This window comes from Crocuta crocuta, unplaced genomic scaffold, assembly GCF_008692635.1.
Source record: "Crocuta crocuta isolate KB4526 unplaced genomic scaffold, BGI_CrCroc_1.0 scaffold2088, whole genome shotgun sequence".
NCBI lineage: Eukaryota > Metazoa > Chordata > Mammalia > Carnivora > Hyaenidae > Crocuta > Crocuta crocuta.
The window spans coordinates 254,915-262,192 of NW_027527892.1; the positions used below are offsets into that span (position 1 = coordinate 254,915).

Below are 7,278 nucleotides of genomic sequence, written 5' to 3' on the forward strand. Positions count from 1 at the left end.
AGTTTAGAGACATAAAAGGAAAAGTAGTACAAAATGAAGTATAATACTAGAAATGATCAAAATTGAAGTAGAGAGAAAAATAAAATGAACAAAATGTCAACTGCTTTAAAATATGCTAAATCACTGGTTCAGAAGAAGAGAGAATAGAATAAATTAGAATGGGTAACCTGGGTGGCTCAGTAGGTTAAATGTCCAACATTTGATCTTGGCTTAGGTCTCAATCTCACAGTTTGTGAGATATCCTGAGCTGCACATTGGGGTCTGCACTGGCAGCAGAGACCTTGCTTGGGATTCTCTGCCCCTCCCTGAACTCTCAAATAAATAAAAAGAAAAAAATTAGAAGAGGGATAAAATAAATTTTCAGATTTGTTTTCCCCATTTTTTATTTCTATTATTTTGTTATGTTTATTTTTTNGGTATATAACATGATGATTTGATATATATTGCAAAATAATTACCGTAACAAAATTAGTTAAATTAATCACTTCACATAGTTACAAATTTTTGGTGTGTGGTAAGAACATTAAAGTAGAAATTTTAAGATTCTTGAGACTACAAACAGAAATTCAAGAACCTCAAAATTCCTGAGCACCAGATACATGAACATAGTTACAATGCACATCCAAATTAAATTGTTCATAACTTTTGGTTAAGTAGCCATAGGAAATAGACACATCTTGTATACTCAGGAACAGTAGCAGTATTTTTGTTTTGTTTAATTTTACAGTAATCTTACAGCCAAGATAGGACTGGAACTCACAACTCTTAAGATCCACAACTGCCAGGCACCCCTGGGTTGCTTATATATAATGAGTGGAATAACAGTAATGTAATTTAATGTTAATTTACAGTAATGTAAATTAAAGTAATGAGGAATGGAGTACCTGGCTGGCTCAGCAGAAATATCATGTGGCTCCAAATGTCAAATCCTGAGTTCCAGCTCCACACTGTGTATAGAGATTATTTAAATAATTATTTATTTACTTAAATAAATAAACTGAAGAAAAATAATAAAATACTGATTATAAAACATTAACCAATAATTATATATTCTGGAGAAAAAAATCTTTCAAAAGTATAGAAAAATTGATGTTTTATTCATATAAAAGCCAAAATAAATCATCACTAGCAGATTTTTATATATTTTATTTTTTTATTTTATTTTTTCAATTTTTAATGTATTTTTAAAATTATTTTTTAATACTTATTTTTTATGTCACTATAATTAATGTTTTTTAATAGTTTATTGTCAAGTTGGTTTCCATATAACACCCAGTGCTAATCCCCACAAATGCCCTCCTCCATGCCCATCACCCCCCTTTGCCTCTCCCCCACCTTGTTTAATATTTATTTTTGAGTGATTGCTGGTGGGAGAGGACAGAGAGAGAGGGAGACAGAGGATTCAAAGCAGGCTCTACAATAACAGCAGAGAGCCTGATGCCCAGCTTGATCGCTCAAGCCCTGAGATCATGACCTGAAGTCAGGAAGTCAGACACTTTAACTGACAGAGCTACCCATAGATTATTATTTTTTAAATTTACATATTTTGAGAGAGAGAAAGTGCAGGGTAGGGGCAGAGAGGGAGGAGGAGAAAGGGAGAATCCCATGTAGGCTCCCTGCTGTCAGTGCAGTTGATTCGTAGCTCAATCCCACAAATCCTAAGATCCTGACCTGAGCTGAAATCAAGAGTCAGACACTTAACCAACCGAACCACCCAGAATGCCCTGACTTATATATATTTTAAAGAAAAATTTTTCAGGGATTTGGGTGGCTCAGTTGGTTAAATGTACGACTTTGGTTCAGATCATGATCTCACAGTTTGTGTTTGAATCCCATGTCAGGCTCTATGCTGATAGCTCAGAGCCTGGAGCCCGCTTTGGATTCTGTATCTCCCTCTATCTCTGCCCCTCCCCTGCCATGCTCTCTCTCTCACTCTCTCTTTCTTTCAAAATTAAATAAACATTAAACCAATAAAATAAAAAATAAACTTTTTTAAACAAGATGAAAATAATAGCAGATGGAAATATTTATCTATGTACTGCATGACTAGCATGAAATGATAACTACATGGATAAATATTTAGGATATTTTCCTTCATCCATAAATATTTTCAAAAGACAATTATTTGAATAAAAACAGCAGTGTGTGAGACTTATAAATCAGAGTGCTATAAACTTGGGAGCAATTGTTGATAAATTTTTTTAAAGTTTATTTATTTCAAGAGAGAGAATGAGTGAGCAGGGGGTGGGGCAGAGAGAGAGGAGAGAGAGAGAGAATCTGAAGCAGGCACCTCACTGTCAGCACAGAGCCCAAAGCAGGGCTCAAACAGATGAATTGTGAGATTATGATCTGAGCTGAAGTCAATCACTTAACTGACTGAGCCACTCAGATGCACCAGAATGAATAAATTAGAATTTTTTTCTAATTTTATTAATTTTGAGAGAGAGAAAACACAGGTATTGTGGAAGGACAGAGAGAGGGAGACACGGAACCCCATGCAGGCTCCATGTTGTCATGTTAGAGCTTATTCAGAGCTGAAACCCACATACTTGGTGCCAAGGAAGAGACAAGCCGCACACACTTGGGGAATCAGAAAAGACTGTTTATTGTGCACCAGGGTCACCTGTAAAGGCTGAGCCCTCAATCTTGGCAACAGCCTCCTTTTATGCCTGGGATGGTAGGGGGTTGAGACAACATAAAAAGGGAACAGGGCCGTTATCAGAGGTGCTTCAGGCAGTTGTTGGACACAGGAGGCAAACAAGATTACAGAAGCCAAAAGTATGCAAGGGGAGTATCAAGCCTTGGATATCTGGCTGACTCCTTTATCTTGTTTTTACTAGCTTTCCTTTTCATTCCCACCTCTTGATTCTCAAGCTGCTGTTGTAGCAGACTTAGAGAAAGTCAGTTTGTGGAGGCCAGCGAACCCTTTGCTGCCCAAGGAGGGGCAAAGACCATTGTGGCTTCTCCCCACTGGACAGGGGCATAGAAGGAAAAGGTGAGGTAGCTAGGGGTCTTTGTCAGCAAAAGGAGAGTAGCATCAGCTAAAATGGTCCAAGAGGAGGATCATCTGGAATTTAATAGCTTCTAGATGACAGGAAGCAAACCTGGTTAGCAAATTACGAATACAAGGACCAAACAGGAGGGCTGTGAAAAGCATTAGGAGGTAACAGCTGAGGGAGGAGCCAGGATGCGCAATTCCATATGTTGCTTCAAGAGTTTCATGAGTCTGCTAATTCCTGTCTTTTGTTGATTCACTCCCTTAACTGCTGGACCATATCTTGGACTATACCCAATTGATAAAGATAGAAGCAACATTCTTCATTTAGGAAGAGACATAGTCCTCCTCTTTCAGCACAGAGTAGGTCCAGCGCTCTAGCAAAGAGTATAGAGGTAGGGTATGACAATGAAATCTTGAGAGAGTGCTTGGTGATTTTCCTTAAGGTTCTGGTTACAGAGAGTTCTCAGGTGTTGGCTGCAAGCCGCTGATTGTCTGCTATCTTCTTCAGGGTGATCTGTAGAGGATTATTCTAGTTAGCAGTTACTTTCCATTTCAAGAGGTTGTCAGGTGACAGGTGGGCTTCCTTTACTTAAGAATGGTGGATCAGGGCAGTTAGTCCTGCAACCTTGAGAGCTCTGGGCATGATTAGCACAACTAAATAAGGCCCTTCCAGGTAGTTTTTAAGTGGTTCCATTTTCCAAAATTTTATCCACACCTGATCCCCAGGTTTGTGGGGGTATACAGTCACTCCCAGGAAATAGGTTCATGTCTGCCACCCATCTTGTATCTCAAATACAGTTTTCCCTAGTCTTTGTAGTTGTTTTTGTATTTCTAAATTTCCTAGTTCTGTCACGTCCCCTTTGAATTTGTCTAGTGGAGGGGGTCTTTCATAAAGAATATCGAATGGGGAGAATCCTATTTTTGCCTGGGGTCTATAGCGTATTTAAAGAAGAGTGAGGGGTAGTATATCCAGCCAGTGGAAGTTAGTTCCCTGACATAGTTTTGCCACGGCTGATTTAAGGGTCAGTTTATACCTTCCACTTTCTCTGAATTCTGGGGTCAATAGGTTGCATGTAAGTTACATCGAATATCTAGAGCTTTGCTTACTGGTTATACCACCTCAGCTCTGAAAGCTGGGCTATTGTCTAAGTCTATGGTTACTAGGTCTTATTTTGGTAAAGTCTACCTCTAAATCTTTGAAGGGTGCCTGACTACAGAATTGGATTCCCATGGGCCCACTAGGGCCTTGTTTGCTGAGGAGGCAGCATTGAGAGCTGGGTCACAGAAGGGAAGGAGTAGAGTAATTACATAGTAACAGGTCAAGAAGGTTGTTTTTTTTTTTTTTTTTAATAGTTTATTGTCAAATTAGTTTCCACATAACACTCAGTGCTCATCCCCACAAGTGGGTCAATAAGGTTTTAAGGTAGATTTTTCCTAGGTGGGTGAGCTCATCCTATTGGAGAATGACCTGGTGGTAGCCTTGCTGCTCTGGTATACTTCCAGTCTTTGGTCTGGAAGTACCCACCATCCTTCTTTTGTCTGGCCTCCTTTTTCCTGCTGTGCCCATTTTGTCTCTTGGATTGTGTACCTTAAGGAAGTTGAAGGTTCTGAGGCCAGCAGGATTTTTGAGGGTGTTGTTTGTTCTCCCACTGCTTGTTTAGCTGCAATGTCTACCCATTGGTTACCTTGCAACAGAGTCCTTTCCTCTTTGGTGTCTTTTGCAGTGGATGACTTCTACCTCCCTCAGTTCCCAGACTGCCCTTAAGGGATTAAGATTTCTTCTTGATGTTTTATTTCTCTTCATCTTGCAGTCCAAAGTCTTCTCTCCTTGTATAGAGCTCCATGTACATATAGAGTGGCAAAGAGATGGTGCCAGTCATGTATATGTTGGCCCATTTGTCTTTACTGAGTTCTAGTGCTATTAGGGTCCACAGTTTGGCTTTTGGAGATGACCATCCTTATGGAAGGGCTTTTGCTTCTAGGACTTCAAAATCAGAAACTACTGCATAACTGACGTATCTTTTGCCTTTGTTCATGAAACCGCTGCCATTGGTGTACAGGATGAGGTCAGGATTTTGTAAGGGCATGTGTGACAGATCAGGTTGGCTAGAAAAGACTTCATCAAGTACTTCTAGACAATCATACTCTGGGGGCCCTGACACTGTGGACAATAAAGTGTCAGGATTTAGAGTTTTTACAGCCTCCAGTCTTGTTCATAGGTTTGCACATAGCAGTCCCTGATATTGTATAATCTGAGCATGTGTTAGCAAGTGTTGCCCTCTCACAAGCATTAAGGTAATAACATAATGGAGAAACTTAACGTTTAGGTTTTGCCTCAACATAAGGTTGACTGCTTCCTTGATTAAAAGTGTGGTGGCTAGGGGTGACTTGATGACTCAGTTGATTAAGTATCCAATTTTGGCACAGGTCATGATCTCACAGTTTCATGGGTTCGAGCCCATGTCGGCTTTCTGCTGACAACTCAGAGCCTGCAGCCTGATTCAGATTCTGGGTCTCTCTCTTTGCCCCTTCCCTGCTCATGCTCTGTGCCTCTCTCTCTCAAAAAAAAATTTTTTTTTTAATTAAAAATAATAGTGTGGTGGCTACTAGTGCCCTCAGACAGGGTGGCCATCCTGCCACACCTGAGTCAATCTGCTTTGTAAGGTATGCCACTGGTCTTTGCCAAGGTCCAAATTCCTGGGTGAGAACCCTTAAGGGCACCCCATTCTTATGTGTGAAGAAGTTGAAATCTTGTGATATATCTCAGAGTCCCAAGGTTGGTGCCTCCAGTTTTGGTTTTATAGTTTCAAATGCCTTTTCTTGATTAGGGGCCCAGAAAAAGGGTGTTCTCTCTTCCTCTTTTAGTGCCTCATATAGAGGTCTGGACAACTCTGAGAACCTTAGGATCTATATCCAACAGAATCTGCTGCTCCAGGAACTCTTAGATTTGCTGGTGGGTAGCAGGAAGCAGAATGGCACAGACTGCCTATTTCCTTTTGGCTCCCAGCCTCTGTTTGCTTTGGGAATTTTTTTAAATCTACTCCATCTAGGAACTGGAAGGACATGTTTCTAAACTGGGCATTACTGGGGGCACAGACTGCTGTCGCCAGTGAATCCAGTCCAGCAGATTCTCTCTGAGGACTCTAGCGCACCAGGGAAAGCGATGTATCAGGATGACCGTACCCTCAGAAGCCTTGGGGAATTTTGAAGCCCAAATATTTTAACTTACCGTTGGCAAATTTGTGCCTTTTTCTTTGATACCTAGTATCCCACCTCTCCTAGCTGCCTGAGTTAGGGCCTGGTTCCCTCTCATCATTGGGTCTGCGTGGGACGGCTAGGAGGAGATCATCCATTTATTGGAGGACCCCCCGGAAGTCCCATCCCAGAAGCCTGGCTAAGTCAGATGCCAGCACCCCACTGTACCCAGAGTTACCCAAGGCAAACATCTTCCCCTGAAGATGAATTTTTGAATCTTCATAGCAGTCTAGTCCAAGTGAACTGTCCCTTTGCTCCTGTGGTAGGGTTTTCCCATTCAAAACCAAATAGAGGTTGGCTATTAGGTGCTCGCTGGAGACAGGAGAAAACATCTTCTAAGTTGAGACATGTGAACCATCCTTCTTCCCAGGATATGAGTCCTAGTATAGTGTAGGTTTTAGGCAATGCTGAACGCAGCATGACCACTGCTTCATTAATGCCTCTTAGGTCCCTCCAGGCCCGTAATCTTTTGTCCCAGCCTTTTCACAGGCAGCAGGGGAGTATTCCATGGAAACTGGCATCGTTTTAGAAATCCCCATTCGAGTAGCCTGTTCAAGTGTGTCTGGATCCGCAGGTGTGGTTTCTGTTGCACCATATATTGGTGTATTGTGACAGGTTTGGATCCAGACTTTAGGTCAATTAATAGCAGGGCAGGGGTGTTTTTGCCAGACCAGATGGGTTTCCTTCCACCCTAACTGAAGGGATCAGCTTCTAGGTTGGGACCCACAGTTGCTCTCTGGGAGGGAAGGCATATCTCCATTTCTCTTCCCATGGAATCATCAGGAACACAATCATGGGTTAGGCCTTTGTGTTTAGGTGCCAGTGTGTTTGTCCATCCAAAGTGAAGGCTATTTCTGTGCCAATCTTGGCTAGGAGGTCTCTACATAACAGTGATACCAGAAAGTTGGGTAGATACAGGAATTCATGAACTACTGGTGACCCCTCTCCCCCAGCTGGCACATCCAGGGACAGCAAAATGGCCTTCTGTTTTGCACCCCTGTGGCTCCTCTGATGGTGACTTCTTG

The 7,278-nt window shown here is 41.6% G+C and overlaps 1 non-coding gene and 1 pseudogene across 1 annotated transcript; both read right to left on the minus strand.

Annotated features, from left to right (window-relative positions):
- LOC144245693 (transcription factor BTF3 homolog 4 pseudogene) overlaps window positions 1–6,585 on the minus strand; it is a 14,873-nt pseudogene extending 8,288 nt beyond the window's left edge.
- LOC144245724 (small nucleolar RNA SNORA3/SNORA45 family) lies at window positions 6,060–6,188 on the minus strand. Its single transcript, XR_013339404.1, has one exon. It is a non-coding gene; the product is annotated as a small nucleolar RNA SNORA3/SNORA45 family (small nucleolar RNA).
- Window positions 6,586–7,278: the final 693 nt, after the last annotated feature.